We start from the raw sequence: 19,622 nt of genomic DNA, 5'->3' as shown, positions 1-19,622 counted from the left end.
AGGAGAGTTTTCGTTTTAGGAAAAGAGTGTCAGGCAAGAATTAGCCATTGGTGTTCCCTTACTATGGAGGGTATGGGAGAAGGAAGGAAAAACCTGGTGAAGGAAAAGCCTGGCAGGAGCATTGTCTGCCTTGGCTTGCTGAGAGCAAAAGGATGGTGTGATCTAGGATATGTCACTTGGACAAAGTCCTTCTTGTCAGAGCTTTAGCAGGAGAAGCAATGATCCTTCCTCAGATCAATCTCATCTTAAACACACATTAGAGGAATCCTGCAGCAATTCTCAAGTAAACTGCAGGCTATCAGGTAAGGGGGTTTTCTCTGGCATCCAGGGGTCATTAGAAGAGAGAAAACTTTCTTGCTTGAGGGATTTCAGCAACCCCCCAGCTTGCAGTGCAATTTTTTCTGCCAGCGGGAACTGTCATCTGATATTATTTCTCTCTCACCTGTGAAGAGAAAATAATAGCTCCCTCTTGGGTGTATGTTTTTGATGGAAGTTGTGTTAAGAACAGAAATGACACTGAGATGCAGAGCAATGGGTCTTTCAACTCTGCACACACCAGCAGTGGGGTGGGCAGTGCTTCCCTTCTCAGGCAGGGGATGGCCCGTGGCCTCACTCCCTGGACCGACTCTGCCAAAACAGCAGCTCTGTGCCATGTGTGTGTGCCAAGGTGCACAGAGTCCTGGCAATTTCTGGACTGGTGAGAAAGCAGGCTCAGCACAACTGCTGACCTTGCCAAAAAAGACCCTTACAAAAATCTTCAAGCAAAGACTAAATATAACCTCTTGATAATAAAATTTCAAAGGAATTAATCACGTTCATCTGGATTTATGGAGTAGGAAGCTTTTGCTCTGTTCTGATTCAGTTAAATAATGATCTGTACCAGCTGCTGTAAACTGGGTGAGTTCACTTCTTTGATTCAGTTATGCCTACGCATTTTGGAGTCAGCATCCTTCTCCTGCATGGATCTATCTTCAGAAAGTTTTGCCCTCCCATGGGGCTGGGGGAGCTTGTCTGCTGGCAGCAGTGGGGCCGTGCTGTCGCACAGCCCACCGTTTGTGTGGGCACTGCCTCCCACCTGGCCCATTATGCATGGATGAAGCACAGATAACCAGTGGAAAAAGCCACAGTTTGCAGTGAAGTCCCCTTTAAACCTCGTCTTTGCTCTGATGGTTTCAAAACCCTGGATAATATTTCAGATGCTGATGTGCTGCATCACATCCTCACGTGTTCGAGGTTGTTCCCCCATCTCCTTCAGCTTCTTACCTTGCCAGTAGATCTGCCATCTCCCACCATGTCCTGGGGCACTGCACACCTTGAAGGAAGGGACTGTACACCACCAGTGAGAGGGGATCAAGAGCTCCCAGTCAGGCTGCTGGGGCTTGTGTGGGCTCAGTTCATACCCCTGTCCCTGCACTATCAGTATGGGGGCCTGGGGGTGGAGGTAGGGTGTCTCTGTGTTGGATTTAGCCTCTATCAGCAGAATATCTCTTTTCAAGATTTCATTCTGTCCTGATTTTTCCTAGTCACTCAGCCATGGTCTCAGTCCTCCTGCAGTCTGAAGGGCTAATGGATAGTAACCTCTTTCAAGAATGACATGTACTTTCCTGAGGCATCTTTCACCTTTGGAGATATTCCCTTTCCACAGAGATGACTCTTCCTTGCTTCTAAAGAGAGAACCGCTTAGAGGAAGGTCTGTAGTGATAGATATTGCAGAGCTTGGGTGCGGAGCAGACAGAACAGTCACAGGCAAAGGTCATTTCAATTTTCCAGGTAGGCTCAACTATCCAGTCAGGACAATGAAGTTATTGCTCTCAAGGCCTGCCTATTTTAGGCCTTTATGCCTAGGTCTCTGTGACATGCACTAAGAGTAAATATTGCATTTCACAAACATTTCTGCCAAACTCACTGACAACACAGCAGCAGCTAGAAGTGGCACTGGTGATTTCCACTGTGTTTTCCAGTTAGGAGATGGGACATCTTTCATAAACCTTCAAGGAGAGGAAATGTAAGAATGAATAGATTTAGGTTCTGGCCTTCTTTTGTTCTTGATTTGAACACCTCCTGTCCTAATTATAATCATTTGCCATGTGATTTTAAAGTAATTATGAATTGACTATAATGCATGCAGATTACTGATTTCTCATGCACAAAATTAATTTACTCTGCCAGCAATTTCAGATACTGAACTTCAGCTGGTGACTCACAGCTTTGCGTAAATGATTCTACAGAAAGCCATGGAAATAGTAAACCTTCAATACACATTTTTCTTTAACAGAATCTTCATTATTGCTCCTTATAAGGAAACTTTGCCAGTGAAAAAGAAAACACTCCCACGCAAACACGGGCAATTTAACTAGATACTTTTTATGACGTAAGAGATTGTTTTATACCTGATGTATCCATTATGATTACACTTAATTACAGGGAAAAAAAAAATCACATGAGCAGAGGTGCACTAGAGAAGGTAAGAGCAAAACCTTACCAGGCTCCTAGTCCAAGAGTCACTGAGTCATCTCTGCAGGTGCTGCATGCAAACTGCTGCAGGTCTAGTGGCTGCAGGATGCAGTCCAGGAGGAGAAGCTATAAAACATAGAACAGTCATTGAAAAATAGAGGCCCTTACAAAACTGCAGGCTGTTTATGAAACAGGCCAATTCAGTCAAGTCAATGGACATTCCTGCTTTGCAATCAATAAATAGACTTAAGTCTGATGAGATAGTTGAAAACTGCGTGGAAATCGTGGAATCTTAGAAAGGTTTGGACTGGAAGGGACCTTTAAAAATTGCCTAGATGTCCTTCCCAAATTTTGGTCAGCTTTACTAAATTATTCAAAACATTCACAGACAAGACTGCCAGGGACCCATTTCAAACCATTCCACAGACCAACACTAGCACAGCGGCTCTCCAGTGTCAGGGAAGCAGCAGATCCACCATATACACACAAAGGCCATTTGTCAGGAACTTGTGGATGTTAAGAAGCTTGGGAAGCTAGGCTCGGAACAGAGGAGATCTCTGCCCAAGGAAGCAGCCAGCCATCTGAATAAATAGGGATTTATAGCTTGCCATAGGAACCTTACAGCTGGTCACACTGTCAGGAGAGGGAGCTGATACCAAAACCCTCAGTTCCAGTTAAAGTTATGCCAAGAAGTTCAGGCTGCAGAATTAGATGGGTCAATTCCTTGGCCTTTGTCATTGCCTGCCCAATACTCCCTTCAGAAGATTGTGATGATAAATTTACTACAGTTTCATAAAATATCACATACAATTTCTTGCTCATGAACCACATTTTGATTCTTCTACAGCAGAGACCATTACCCAGCAGGAAAAGAATGTGCTAATTCACAGCATCATTTCTGGGAGGGCAACCCATGGCTGTGAAAGCCGAGATCAGCCCCACTGACCAGAATTCCTAATCCCCAGCTCTGAAGTAAGTGTGCTTCTGTCTATTCTGTGCAATACTTCTGAATGCCAGGTTTATCCTTTTTTTTTACTTACTGATATCAGCCACAGCATCTGAGGCTCAGATTCACATCAAGATAAAGTCCTGCTGGCTCCAGAGAAGGCCAAGCCAGGCCCACAGTGATGAGTGTTGGAGACCAAGCGTTCAGCCGCCTCACAAGCGGGAGTTGTCAGCAAACAATTAATTATTTCTCTTTTATCTTTTATAAAGATCTTGCAGCAGTGCACTCAGGGAGAGGAAACATAAGAGCCACTTGGAAAGGAACAACAGCCCTACAGAGTGAATGAAGCCTTTATCACGCTGAGGTCCAACAAAAGCAGGATTCCATGGCTGTGGCAGAGGAGTAACAGCTCAGCAGCACTGCAGCCCTACAGGTTTATACCTTCAGGCAATTACATAAGCTGAGGTGTCGCAGGATCCATTGCAGATAATTGAAGGTGACCATTAGGGAGACAAAGTGTAGGACAGCTCTTTGTTCCACAGATCTGCAAATATTTCACATCAGCAAACAGGTCAAAATATCCTAGGTTTTGTGTCCTGAGTGTGTGCACTCGCTGTCCAGGGCTCGGGCAGGGACCATGGGCAAGAGCTTGACCTTATACAGTCGTTGGCTAAAGGTGAGTTGATAACCAGGGTCCTCATGCTCACCCCACAAACATCCCCAGAATGAAGCAGAAGTATACAGTCCTCATTTATCTGGAAAAGAGAGGGAGGCGAGTGTGTGGCGGAGGTGTATTGCTGGGAAATACCTGTGGAAGCACTGCTGCCCAAAAGGTGGTTGAGTATGATGCTGCTGGGGACAGCAATTACTGATTTTACTGGGTCAAATGGAATTTGGTGGGACTTGCCCACTAGGCAGAAAGTCCCGGAGACTAGATCCTGGCCTTACTGTACTTACACTGGATATTTGGTGGTATCCATTCCAAAAGCAGCTGTGGCCAATGTGACCATAACTTTACATTAGCTCTCTCCACTTTCTGCCATATTTCTGACAGCTGTAGTTTAGGAGGAGCTAAGAAGGACAGAATCCAACCCGGGGAATATAGAAGTTCAGGCAATTAATACATCAAATACGTTTTCTGTCTCTCTATCTAGCCATGCATTCATCCATTTCATCCATCCATTCCTTCTCAGTACAGTCTCCAGAGAAGGGCACAGTTGAATCGGGTCAATCAGGAGATGGGACATGTAATAAATCGCCAAGCCAAATTCAGTAAATCAAAATTTAGAATTTTATTTTGAGAATTAAACGCAGTCTCCGGTAGCCACAATTAAAAGGGACAGCGTCGAATCCCGGGATTTTGGCACTGGGTGAACACGGTAAACGACTCTGTCAGCCTGTTACCCACTCTGCTCACAAATTGAGTCCACTGCCCCTGATTTTTATACAGTCCTCCGCTGAGAGCGGACTGAGACCGTAAGACTCTTGCTTCGCGTGGGCTTCATTAGATATTCATGTTCGTGTCTGGGGTCCGTTGAATGGATTCTCAGAGCAGAACAATGTCCTGATTGCCGCGTCCGGAGAAGGTTTGGAAATATTAACACCGGGCCGGAACAGATAAGATATTGTTCTGATGTAATCATTCGATCGTCAGGGCACCCATCTCCCTTTTCCGTTCCTTTGGGCCTTTCCAAAGCGGTTCCCGGCAGGAATTCCTCGTGTCCCTCCATGCAGTTTTAGTCTCAGTTAACCCTATACACATCTGTAGGTTTACTGCCCTTAAACCAAACTTAATGTAGATCAATTTTACGTGGTGTATTATTACATTCTGCAGTGAATGAATTACATATCATATTGCTTAAAACGAATTAACTTTAGGACATATATCACAGGACAGGTGGTAATCTGGAGTTTCCCTTGTCTTCTAACTTCTACCCTGGCAGAAGCTGAACCCCAGTGGTACTTTCACTCAAGCTCAAGTGACCTTTACTTGACTCTACACTTAGCCCAGGCTGTCCAGTAAGAACTTGCTGCCTTTGTCTAAGACACAGGTGTCTTGGCTGGCCAGGGTCCACACTTGTGTGAAACACATGTGAGTGGACCAAAGGTAGAAGAACAAGCAGTTCTTACAGGATGTAAAGATAGGATATAGTTCTTTATAGGATAGTTCTTTATAGGATGTAACTTGTTTACTGAGTAGAAGAGACCCAGAGAGACAGCTCAAGTACTGAATCCCCCAAGCAGCTGTCCGTACTCTGAGCTCACTCCCCAACTCCAATCTGGATGCCTTCAGTGATCTCTTTTCAAGAGAAATCTTGTACAAGAAGGACTAGCCCTGAGCGTCGTGAACACCCAGGGCAGCATGGCAGTGAGGCTGGGGTACATCTCCAGCAGTGTTTAGTCTCCAGACACTCATCTAGTCTCCACTGTGTTTAGCAGTGTGGACAAGGCTGTGCAGAACCTGGGTGGCCAATATATGGATAACTGATCTATCCTCATGTCATGAGCATATCCTAAGACTTCCACAGCAAAAAAGGGGGTGATAAGTATGGAAGTAACAAAGTTGCTCATGATCCTGGAAATGAAATAGAGTTGAAAGCCCATAAAGGAATCAAGAAGTAAAAATACAGGTGAGGATACCTGCATAAACGCTTGAAAAGCAGTGATTCAGGTAAGTCCTAACTAGGAATAACCAGTTTTTCTGGGCTGAAAGCAAAAGTATTGCTCTTTGGGGAGATATGTGCAGTGTTTCCAGTCTCTGACCCCTGTGCAGATTTTGATCAAGCCAAAGGCAACTTGAATTCATTCCTCTATTGGGAACAAAAAGTGACATGACAATCCGATGGTGGCAAGTTCTCTAAAATCACTGATTGGGTCTTAATAATAGTCATATAACAATTATTTCAGACATATTCAACAGGTGGTTGATTTGGTTGTGCTTCACTGCCCAAAATGTGAATCTGGAAATAGTAAAGTCTAATTCAAAGTTGTCTTCTTTGATGCTCAGGCGACACCTTGAATGTGCTCCTCAGGAACTGGGAGTTAAAAGGATTTTGGAGAGTTCAGCTCCTAACAGGCAGTAAGGCCCAGAGGAGCATCTCATCTGCATGGAAAAGCCTTCCTCCTTCTTCTTCAAGGCTGCTTTTGTTTTTAGGGTTTGTTTTTTTGGTTTGGGTTGTTTTTGTTTTTTTCCCTCTCCATTCTTTTAGTACATTCCCTACAAATGAGAACATAGTGATGCTTTGCCTACCTCTTCAGGATCCTTTGGGTGACTCAGAACCACTGTGTGCAATTTTGTGACTTAAAGAGGGAAGGGCAAAGCTATACCACTTGTTACTGTACTTTAAGCTGTAATTCTGTGTAAGTACTTGCAAATATCAAGGCCATCTTTGGATACAATGATGTGTAATGGCTCTTCCAGCTATATCCCGTTTGTCCAGCACAACATAATGGCTACATCAATGTTAAGTGTCTTGCATTTCTTTTTTCTGCTCTCCCTGGGGCTGTTCTTTCCAGTTATGTACGTTCAGCTTTGATCTCTAGGAAAATCAATGAAGATTTAGTTGTTCTCAAAAAACCCCAAGCTAAAAATTTAAAGCATTTTCTATCATCTTGGTGTGGAATATGTAATCCCTCTCCCCCTCAGGTACACTTCAGAGCACGTGACTCAACCAGCTTTTATGAAATAAGCAGTAGCATAACAAGTTTTTTACTTAAATTGTTTTTTCCTTGAATCTCATTCTTAACCACAATCATTGAAGTTTTATTATTTGTACTGTTATAAAAGAAACACTACCACTTTGCTGTTCCTGAAAAATAAAAACAGTTTTCACTCCCAACAAAATTAAATGAAAAAAAATTAACTTCTGTATCCATGCTTTGACATGTCAAACCCTGGTTTTCAGCTCACTTCTACACAGCAGAGATGCTCATGATGAAGTTAACCAATGACTGCAAGAAGACAAGGCATAGCTATCAGACTGTATGGGGGAATAATCTGAAAATAATAAAAAACAATGAACTAGCACACTAAGCACAAATCAAAATATTTCTATGGGTATACAAAACCAAATATTTACAGAAGATGTAGGAATGCATTTGCAATAAAATCTTACTTTTAGCACTTAGATCTTCACAGTGGCTCTTGCTTCCAGTACAACTTTCCTACTTTATAAAGATCAGATACCACAACCAGTGAAACCATGTCTTACCTCTCAAGCCCCCCTGAGAAGCAGTAAAGTGTCATAACCTAAGATATAATTCTGCTCTTATCACAGAAAAACCTACCATTTTCAGGATGCAACACCATCAGAACATCTCTCTGCAAAGTGTATCACGGGTCATGGGGGCTAAAGGCATGGCGCCCATCACAGCTCCCAGGCAGACTGCTCAATGAAGCAGTGGGAACATTGGGCAATCCAGGGCAAACACTGCAATTCACTACTATTTCAGAAAGTGCTTGGTTCTGATGATAGCAGGTCAAATACCAAAATTGTCTGGATGTTGGAAAGTCAAAGCATCTGCTTAGGAGCATCAGGGATTCAACAAGTTGAAGGTGAAAGATGTGAAAAGTACCTTCACGGCACCTCTTGGCCCATTCCTCTGATTTATGTATTTTATGGTATTTATATATTCTTCCCATGGATTGTGTGGAAGTTTGGGAGTTTTGCTTTGCAAACAGAAGCAGACTGAGGCAGATTCAACAGCCCAGCTCCACCAGTTGCTTGCACTTCTTCTGAGGAAGGAAAGAAGCCAAATCCTCCTGCAGCATGGGGGTGTATGGGCAGACCAGCTGGGTTACTGCTGACACTGCCAAGCAGGCAGGATGCAGAACCAGGCAGATCCATTCTGGTGCTGATGATGCCTTCTGTGCCACAAGCATCCTCATCTCCCCCAGAAGTGAGCTCAGTGTTGGCTCAGAGTTTACTTGGGTCTGGTAGGAAGAATGTGTAAACCCATTTTGGGGGGAAAAAACCCCAAGCTCCTTATCTGCAGCTGCTCAGCAAATGATGTCATCAAGACTCTGTTTCATTGCTTTAAGTTGAAAGTATTTTTGTCAAGCCACTTCCCTGACTCTTATGTAAGAACAGACCGCATGGGGTTGAGACTGCCAGGAACCGACGTACACACAGATCTGGGGTCACCAGCGCCATCATCATAACTCCTGTGAGCAGAGGATAAAAAAGGGGAGCTTGAGTACTGGAAAGGCTTCTTGTAATGCCACTCGTCAAACATGACGTCCTTGCAGGCCGTTTGTGGGGAGCAGGTAAGCCAGGAAATGAAGCTGGAGGGTATGGAGTGTTTGGCTCTGTAAGGAAGCAAAATAGTCCACAGCATTTTGTCCTGGTTTATCTCCTCCTCTCTCCCATCTTCTCCGGCTCAGCCAAACATCACCAGCCACACTGCAGGAATTATCTGTCCCTTTTCTGAAAAACCACAAGCCGGCTTTGACTTGACTTGACTTGTCTTCAGTGTAATCTGAGGGAAGGAATCTGCCTAGGTGTGGAGGATGTACTCCTGGATGCATGCAAAATGCTTCTCTCTTCCAGAGGGCTCCTGGAGGATGCCCTGGTGACACCTCTTCTCTGAAACAGCGTGAGGGGTCTGTTAGCAAGGGATGACAACACCTCCTTTCCACCTGGCTGGACCATCCATCACCCATCCAGGCCACTGCAGCAGAAACAAATCCAATTACGAGCTAACCCACCAGCTCCTCCATTCATCTCCTTCTGCAGGGGAAAAAATCATCCACACCAACCTATGCAGCAAAAAACACCATCCACCCCAACAGCTCACATTTGGGAATGCTGAGAGGACAGGGTACCCTGCTCTGCCTAGGGTGGAGAGGTGATGCCTGGCCTCTTGGTAAAAACAAGGGCAGGAAGGAAAGGCAGCACCCCAGCAAGGGGTGGAGGGACAGGGATTGGGATTGGGATAGGGATGGGGACAGGGAGAGGGACAGGGACAGAGACAGGCTCTGTGGTTTTGCACTCCACCACAAAGGACCAAGGATTGTCCCCAGCAGGCCTGGAGCCAGAGCCTCTGCTTGATCAGGAGCTCAGCAGAAAATGTTACTTACACAGAACTCAGCCGAAGTTTAACACCGCATTACACGCACAAAACCAGTACATACTAACAACATGAGATTATATATTTATTATACATTGAAAAACTAGACAAAACAGTACTTACAAAAGAACCTGTAACTTCCTCTCGTGCTCTTTCTTTTGTGCTCAACTTGAGCTGCCCCATGGTGGTCTCTGTGAGGCTGGGGACAGACAGCAAGATCCCCATATTGGGCCACCGCACAGCCAAGGGTATTCCCTGCTGCACCAAAAGCTCTTGCTCAGGTGCAGAGGCTCCTGGGCTCAATGTTTACCTGTGCACAGAGGGAAATAAGACTCAGGAAGACTTTTCTGAGCATTGTAAATTTCTGGTGGAGATGGATCCTACCAGACCTGGAGTAAGATCCTCCTGTGGTTCTTCACATGTCACTGATGCCTATAAGCACTTACTGAGCTCATTTTAGGGGACAGGACTAATGCCACATCCCACCCTCTTTAGAGACTTATTTCACTGGTGAGGGCTAAGCGGTGTCAGTGGCTCCTCCTTCTAGGTGTGACCTGCCCCAGCAGCAGCCCCCAGCTAAGGCTTGGGCGCACAAGGCTTCTGCTTCCTGCACCCTCCCTCCCTCGCTGTCTGCTTTGGCTCTCCTAGCTGAGCACAGCCCTCTGCCCCGTGCTGACTGATTCTAACAAGGGCCTGGTTCAGATTAGAGCTGGTGATAGTAGCAGCTTGCTCAAGCCTCCCAGCACAGCCCCAGGGAGATTAAACAAAGTTGTCGAAGTCCCCATTGAGCAACATTTCCAACAAGTATAAGGGATGAATCAATCAAATTTCCTCAATCTTGGAGGAAGAGGGCAACAGGAGAGCAAGTAGATGATGGACAATAACCAGCATTTCCTTTCCCAAAGCACACCACCCCCTCTCTGGAGCTCTCAAGAGCTGCAGCTCCCAGGTTTCCATGACTCAATGACTTTGGCTTACACCACTTTCCTCAGCTCACTCCAATGGATTGCATGACCATTTTCTTAAAGTACAGAAAAGCTGGAGAAGGGAGAAAAATCACCACAAGCCATCCTTTCTCTTTCCCAATTCTGTCTCCACATTATTAGATTGATCTAAAAATCATGCCGTTTAAAAGATAAGCGTTGGAGCTCAGGATGTTCTCTAATTTTCTGAACCTTTGGGTCACATTAGATCATAGCCCATCAATTTTCTTTTAGTGTGTGAAGGTCAAAAATTTGCATTGAATGACAGGAGAGATTTGTCTCCAGGAGCCAAGGGTTTTAAAGTAAAAGTCACACCACAGGACTTGTGCTGTGAAAGCAAAAATTGATACCATTAGAAATAATTTAGAAAATTTGGTGAGCAAAGTCTAGAAGTCTGCCTTTAATTTCTGGTGAGGAAAGTGGCATTTTCTTGAGAGCTGCAGCAAAGACTACCTGAATCCCTCTTTATTTTTCAGACAGGAGAAACTCTCTGTAGTTGTCAGTAAAAAAATGTTCTCTCAGACAACCTGCATGTGGAGAGATTATACAGAGTTTTCCATGAGAAGAAAAGGACCATAATAAATAGAAAAAATATAAGACATAAAAGTCTTCTGAGTTTCCATTTGCTTTGGGAAATCTTGCATTAAGGCCTTTGATGCCACAAAATACCCTTAGGACTAAAATTGGTATTGACAAACTTCACGAGGCCTCCTGAGTCTTCCCCATTTTAAAGGCTGTTTAAACATTGTAAACTATTACAGCAGTCGTGTTGTACTGCTTGAATGCACACTGTTATATGTACAATACTTGCCTCCCAAAACAGACATCATCTTTCTTATCCTCACCCTTTGCAGTGTGCAAAACACCGTTCCAGAGCTAGATCCTACCTTGCTTTTGAAGCAAATGCTAAGTGTTCACTGGGAATTAAAACAGAGCTGTGAACATCCATGGGTTAATATTTTTATAAACCACTTTTGAAGAGATGTGAAATTGCACATTGCACAAGCTCATCAAGGAATAGGCTGGTTTCATTAGGTAATGAGGAGGTTTGGGGGTGGTTTTGCTTTTATAGCATCTTGTTTTAGTTAACTGGAGCAGGGATATGTGATTTGGAATGTCTGTGAATGTCCTTAACTGTGGCTCCCATGGGGTAAACCTGACCTGCAGGAGGGCTGGGGAAGAGTGGATGTGATTAGATGTCACTGGCTTTTTCTGGAAATGCACATGCTGAAGTGAAGAGCTTCAGCCCAGGTTTGAAGTTTTGTGGAAGACAAGGGTGGGCAGCACAGGCAGGAGCTGCTCCTGCCCTCACAGGGGTGTAGCCCTTGGAGCCTCCCCTGGGAAGCAAAGCTGCACCCTGAGCTCCAGGGCTCTCCTCTCCGGTGGGTCCAGAGCCCCACACTCCACACTTGATAGTGATTGATGAGGTGGTGCAACCTTTCCATGGCATGCTGCTCAGCTGGAGGTGGAGAAAGTGTCCTGACCACAGGGCCACAGGGCCATAGGGCACAACTCTGTTGCTTTCTGACGTGGGAAGGACAAAAGGGAGATACTGCTAAGAGTGGAAATTATGGCAATTATACCAGATTTCTGCTGGTATTTGCTGAGTGAATCTCTAAATTAAGTCGTCTAAAATGCTCCCTGGCAATGTTCAAACCACTGCTGACCGTCATGCTTGAGAGCATGGGTTCCCTGCTAGACAGGAGTGCCCCAACAGACAAAGGGAGGTTTCCAGTTCCATATCACCCAGTAGTGTTCCCAGTGCTGGTGGTGGGGAGCCATGTGGCAGGGAGACTTGTTCTGGTTTGTACTTCCAGCTCCATTTCAAGATCAGCAGCACACGTTCCCTGCATTTCTCTGGGTCCTCCAGGAAGGAGCTGATGAGTTGGTGGGCAGCCTTGAGCCCCGTTCTCCGGGGAGATGGAGTGTCGGGGGCTTTCCCCGACATTCAGGTCATTTTAGAGTCTTTTTGCCCTCTGCAAAGCTCTGTGCCAAACAGATGAAAGAGACGGAGTCTTCAAGTTCTGATTTTTTAAGGTTGCATGCTTCATTTATTTTTCTTATCTTACAATTTTCTCAGTGCCCAACAAAGATGTTTGCAGCTGCCTGGGCATCTGACGACTCCTCCCGAGCTGGGCAGTCATTATCTTTTATACTAATTGCTACGTATTCTTTATTTATCATTACTTGCCAATGCCTATTACTAATACTAAACAGGTCATCTCTATCTTGACCCAATCCCCATTAAATTACTTTGTGCCATCACTGCCGAAATGGAATGAGGGAAGAAGAAAGAAGAAGTTGGAGACAATGCCCCAAATTCTCCATCTTGCCCCCATTGACTTCAATGTTAGAAATCTAAATTTACTGGTTTTTCACCCTGTGATAAGCTAAACTACTATCTTTCACACTCTTGTGGCCTGGAATCCATCCTGCAGTGCAGGAAGTCTTTCCCATGGACTAAGATCAAAGCCAGTGTCCCTCTGGGCTCTGGTCCGGGGTCCCAGACCCCCCTGTCCAGGTCTCTGACCCTCCAGGGCAGCCAAAGGAATGCCCTGGACTCCAACAATGGAGGATGTTATATCTCCAGGTAACAGCCCCTTTCCCCAAGGAGTTTGTGCGCTCACTGGCACCCACTAGCATGGCTCCATTGTTTTCCATGAAGGGATGGATCTGGTGACCATGAAGAGATGGAGCTCCTGATAATGAAGGAATGAAATGAGTTTTTCTAGACCAGAAAATGGGAGGGTTGGAGAAAGCCCTTGAGGAACTGGTCATGTGGGGAAAGGAGGTGAAATGGGCAGAGACTCACGGCTAAACAAAGCAGATGGTACATTGAAGAGATGACAAAAAACGGGCTTAGCTGGGCTGAGGAATTCATCTAGATTTTCCAGACCCAGTGCAGGAGTACCTAACCCCACTGCCCTCCTCTTTCTTCTTAAAAAAATCTGAAGGGTGAGATTGAATGGGTATGATGTGCTCCTCTTCCAGACCTAACTGCCCAGACTCTTAGAAATTGTGTTCCAATTTCTGGCTTAAATTCCTGTGCTGCAGGTGGGATGGCAAAGAGGAATACCTGTGACCTGACTCCCTAAATCCAGGTGAAGGCCTAGGAAATCAGAGAAGAGTAACAGTGGCCCTTATACAAAATAAGAGAAAACTGGAAGTACGGGCAGGCAACCAAAAGGAGCCTGAAAGCATTGATCATTCACTCTGGGATGAAATCAGAAAGGACAAAGCTCAACTGGAGCTTAGACTGCATGGCACAAGAAGAAATGTGAAGAGTGGATGCCACACGTGTCTTAGCAGCAAATGCAAATGTGGAAAAATTGCGGGTCCATCAACGTATGTGTGAGCCAACCCACTGACAAGATGATATGCAAAAAAGACCAAAGCATTTAATGCTTTTTTTTGCATACATTTCATTGGCACGGCTTACTCCCACACCTTACATATCCAGCATGATTTGAGAAGAAGGGAAACAACCAATAAGAGGAGGAAACAGATAAAGGTCTGCCTTGAGAAGATGTAAGCATTGGGATTCAGGTGAGCAAGTGGGATTCACCTGAGCATGCTGATGTGACCTCATGGCTGCTGTTCATTATCAGAAGCTCACAGCGATCAGAAACAGCTCTGACAGCTGGAAATTATCCTGCAGCATTTTCATGCAAAACCTGAGCAAACAGGAATTGGATGAACAAATTGTTAGATGGATTGAAAATTAGCTGGACCAAAAATTAGCTGGACCATTAGGTCAAAGAATAATAATCGATGTTGTGATGGGCCATCTGGCAGCCAGTGATGAACACAGGACCCCAGGGAATGACACAGGAGTTGATATTGTTCAATATTTTCATCAGCCACCAGGCTGACGACACAGAGGGCACTTTCAGCACTTTTACAGATGGTAATAGATTAGAAGTAATGACAGCCATCTCCATTTGGCAGAAATGGCAGAGGCAGTCCAGAGGGACCTTGAGAAACTTGGAACTCGTGACAGTAGAAATCCCATGGAGTGTAATGAGAGCAGTGCAAACCCATTGCTTTGGTGTGGGATGGCATCCTTCTGCCTACATAACAGGAAAGGACCTGGGCTTTGCTATGAGACTTCAGCACAGCTGGAGGGTAGTTATTGCTCCCTTCCTACTCAGTGCTAGGAAATCTGCCCCAGAAGTGTTGGCCCATTTAGGCCCTGAAGTTCAGTAGTTCATTGAGAAGCTGGAGGAACTCCACAGGACGGGCAGTGGCCTAGAGCACATGAGCCACAAAGAGATGCTAAGGGGCATGGATTTGGGCAGTCTGGCAAAGAGGTCTAAAGTCAGCCTGAATCTGCATGAAGTGGAATGACAGAGTTAATGGAGCCAAACTCTCTACATTAGTGGCAAGCTACAGAAAAAAATCCTGATCTTCACTGAGGTGAATGGGTTTGTCTCTTCAGGGGCCTGAAGGAGCGTCATTGAGTGGACCCCTGTGGTGGAATGCTGCCCACCTACTCCAGCTGACACTGCCTATCTCTTCTGTGGGTGGCCCTAGCCAGTTCCTTTCAAACACTGCCCTAGGAACAGCTCATTCCCTCAAGCTGTCTCCCCAAAGACAGCATGGATGGGGTGGTGCTAGGTCCTGCCAAACAGCCCTTAACAGGATCCTGCTGCACTCTAAAATGCCCCCGCAGCCTCGCACAAGAAAACACAAAGCCTGCTTTGCATGCTAAAAAAAAAACACTCTTAAGAGCTCAAACACAGCTCTCAAATAATTTGGGGTATTTTGAACTGCAGGGGGAAAGAAAAAAAGGAGAAAAAAATCATTAAGGACCTGAGGTACCTGAGTATCCCAAAGGGCCCAGAAAAGTTCCAGGACTCAATATTATTTCATGCAGACCTTCTTAATCTAGGGGCAATTAGCTTTAAGCAGAGTTGGTATGGACCAGTCCACTGGATGTTGGGACTAGGATTCAGTCTCTTTGAGCTGGAAGCATAGGCACAACCGTGGAGACTTTCAGGCAGTTGCCAGGAGGAACTTCCCCAGTGTCTAAGTTTCATTTACCAGGTCAGCTCCCTGCTGGGAGGATGCTGAAGGTTAGAAACGGCACAGGCAGTGGGAGGAGCCCTTTGTGTTGCCTCCATGTAAGCAGGAAGCTTTTATAATTCCCAGTTCCTATCGTAGGGCACACAGGGACGTGCCTGGGTGGTGTGGCTGGAAGCAGAACTGACATCTCCTTACCTCTCCTCTTCTCTGTCCACACCAGGGTGGACCCCTGAAATTCCCGATTTCCTCCTGTGTTTCTCCTCCACTATGCAAGAGGCTCTCTATGCAGCCAGCAAGACAGCTCACTGCCCAGGTTAAAATAACTCACTTCTGTTCATGTCTTTCTTATATTTTATCAGCTTCACGTGTGAAGGTCTCATTAAGACAGACAAACAGATGATAATGCCTTCTAAGCAAGCTTGATCAGAAATCCCTGAAACAATCAAAAGCCTGGGAAAACAATTCATTGCGTTTGATGCATCAGTTCTTGGAATTGCAGCTATATTAGGCAATACGTCTTCATTCACTCACATTAAGCTAATTGAATGCATATTTATTGTCCACTTTCTTCAGCATCCAGGCAAAATCAAAGAAGCCTGTTTCACTACTGAGGTGGTAATTTTGCATAAGAAATAGGGACAGATTTACATCTGACTATTAATGCTATTCCATTATTCAACACCTGAGCTAAAATTAGGAGTCACCTCAACAACCAGATGCATATTTTGTGTTCAGGGTATGAGCCTGAATTAGCACAGACCTCTGCCTCCTGCCAATAACCCTTAATTGGCATGGATCATTGGCATGAGAGAGGTAAATGAGACTCAGGCTAACTCTTACGTTTGGATCTTCCTGTTTAAATACTGAAGGGTCACCAGAAGTCACACTCCATCTGCATCCATTTGCTATGTGCTGAAAAAATACAAGCATCCAGATATGACATTTTATAAACATTTTTTAATAGCAAATCACTTACTGGTACCTGTTTGAAGGAAATGGAGCCCACCTGCACCTGACTGAGCTCACTGCAGGAACACCAGTGCTCTCCCAAGGTCTTCTTTAAAAGAATACAGCATCTTTCCCCCTGCTATGTGGCTGAGAGATGGGACCCCCGGCACAGAGCAGGTGCTGCAGCTCATCTTCACATTCTGACAACAGCCAAAGCCTCATTGTGCAACAGCCACAAACCAGCCCATTAGGAGGCTTTTCAATAGGCTATATGTGAGCAGCACTCAGGCAGATGTAAAAATTCCCTCTTGACTAATGCTGTGTTTTAAATACCTTATTCTGCAGGGACATTGCCACTTGAATGGGATACTGGGCATCTTGAAGAATGCAATAAACCCAAGCAGAGCTCCCTGGTTTAGCCTCTATATGCTGTCTGAGACATGAGGCATATGAGAAAGAGTAAAAAAAAAAATCATAATTTTGATATAAAATCCTCAAATGCTCCTCCTGTCTCTACTGATGGAGTGATCACTTCATGTCTAAAGCCCAGGCCAGTTCTTCTGCAGCTCAGTTCAGAGGTTCAAAGATAGTGAAGGATGAAAAAATACTGTAGGTCTGGATTGTGGACTTACCTCCACATTGCTGGGCAGCACAGACCAAGGTGCCCCCACGACGGGGGCATCATGCAGGGTGGCTTCTCCCTGTGGAGGAGCAAAATGATCTGTCTCAGGCATATCTCCTTTCGGTGGGCTGTAGTGCGTGTGTTACTCAGAAGCGGCTGAGAAGTCTCAGTTGAGGTGAGGGGAGTCTCCCCAGCCACGGGCAGGACCCTGGAGCAGGGCAGACTCCTGGGGGCTGGGGACACCTGCCCTCCTCACCAGCCTTGGGCACTCTGGGGTGACAGCCAGGCCTTCTCTTCCTCAGCATCTGAGTGCTGTGTGTTTTCAACCAAACGGATTTTCAACCAGTGAATTTGCAACCGAATCAGCCCTAATCACATCCATATTTATTGCCTTCTGTTTTGTTACAGGAAGGTGACACCTGCTTATCTGCTTCAGATCCTAAGGTGCTGCCAACACCACGCTGCTGTCACTATGGTTTCTCTACGATCTCTGCACTCCTTGGGCTTCTGCCAGATCTGCCTCCTAGGGTTAAAAGAGACATTTGGACATCTATTACCAAAAAGAAATGGTAACATTGGGAGTTCTGCTTGCTGAGCGTGGTTCAGATCAAACCACCGAGCTCTTAAAGGCTCGTGGAAGGGTTCACATTCTGAGCCCCAAACAACAGGCATATTTCTTTGCCTGCTCGGGGATTTGTTTGCAGGAGTGGAAGGAATTATCAGCTGCAGGACAGGAGACTGTAATTCACCTCACTGGCCCAGCTGGGAGAGAGTGTAGTCCCTCTTCTCTGAGCTGCTCCCAGAAACAATATTTGTTGATACTGGCTTACCATCCTAAGGGATAAAATTACAGTGGAATGTTTACAAGGACCATTTGAAACCTGAGAGGGGGATGTTTTTAGTAATGTGAAAAGAGCCAAATACCTTAGAAGAGAAATATTCCAGCTTTAAGAATTAATTACTACTTCCCAGTAATGTAGGCTGACAAATTTCGCCATTTCCCGGACAGACGCATTTAAACGGAAATATTGTGCGCAGGTCAAGAGCAAAATAAAGTTGCTGACCCATGACCCCACAAGCTTGGGTACGTGGTTGCCTCTGCCCAAACACTTGTCCAGCAAAGCTCAAAAGGCAGAGCATGGGGCTGAAGCAGCCAGCTCTACACAGCAGCTCACACCATGAGGGTCCCTGGTGAGGATTGCTCCTAGGGCTGGTCATCTTCTGTCACAAAGGAAGAACGGGGATGGCAAACAACCAAGCACATTTTTCAAAACAACAGATATGACATCTGTGAAGCTCTATAATCATGCAAAATTCACTACGTAGCTTTTCAGTTGTAAATCAAGTATCACAGGGCACTGAAATGAAAGCTCAGTCTCTATATTCTAATTTTTCTTTTGGTAGTGTGGAAAGAAAGCTGATTATGCTCCACAGTATACACTGGCATAACGAGTCACAATACACATTTATTATTTTTTCAGTCAAAAGCATCAAGCATCGAATATAGTAAAAAAACTTCAAGAACCAATTCCCTCAAAACCATTTTCAATAAAAAGTCTTTGCTTTCTCCTTCTTTTTAGATAGGTGAAATGAGGAGAATGGTGGAAGAGCAAGCCTGAGAATCAATAGGGAAATCTGAATTGTCATTAATTATCCCAGATCAAATCTGAGCTGCTCTTTTGTGAGCCATGGTCTACTCATAACAAGGTTTTCAAGGATGTCACTGGAGGTACCTCAGGGACACAGTTCTTTGGAGTGCTGCCTACAGTTTGGTGCAGTGACCCAACAACAGCATCACCCTCAAAGATATTGATCCTAGAAGGACAATGGACTTTGGATCCTCACTTAGGAGAAACCGAAGAGATCCTGCTGCCATACTGATGTGAATCACCAGTGGTCATGTGCCAAGGGCAACTGCTATAGAAGTTCATCTTTGCCTAAAGGACTTTATTCTGAATCTGTTCAGACCTTCCATTCCACCAAAAGCTAATGAAGTCCCACAGAAATAAAATCATTTTACAGATGGTCCATGCATAGGATGCAGATTTGTTTCCATCAATCCATCCATCCATCCATCCATCCATCCATCCATCCATCCATCCATCCATCCATCCATACCTCAATCACTTTTGCTCCCTTTTTGAAGCTTGAAGCCAACTCTTGCCCGTGGTATGAACACAATCCTTGTTCACAGTCTGCCTTGTCCACAATCCTTCATACAAACAAACCATGGGGTACAGCATGAACCTGCAGCATGGACCATTTCCTGTGCTGAGAGGCAAGCCCCCACCAAGAGACAGCGAGGAAGCAGCCTGGGACCAGGTGCTTGAGTAGGGCAGAAAATAAAGGGGACATCCATAAAACTTTTTAAAGAAAACATCCCTATCTCTGTCTAGGGATGTGCAGCTGCTGAGTTGAAGTGCACAGAACAAGTTGATGGCAGCTGCTATTTTAAAATTCATGAGGCCTTAAAGCATTACTGGATGATTTCAGAGCTTGGAGGTAAGTAGACAAAATAGTCCAACAGGGAGGAGATGCTGATGTAGTAGCAGCCATAATAGTGTGCGATGCCACA

This window comes from Hirundo rustica, chromosome 2 (genome assembly GCF_015227805.2).
Source record: "Hirundo rustica isolate bHirRus1 chromosome 2, bHirRus1.pri.v3, whole genome shotgun sequence".
In the NCBI taxonomy this organism is placed as follows: Eukaryota; Metazoa; Chordata; class Aves; order Passeriformes; family Hirundinidae; genus Hirundo; species Hirundo rustica.
Note: the sequence above shows the minus strand (reverse complement) of the source record.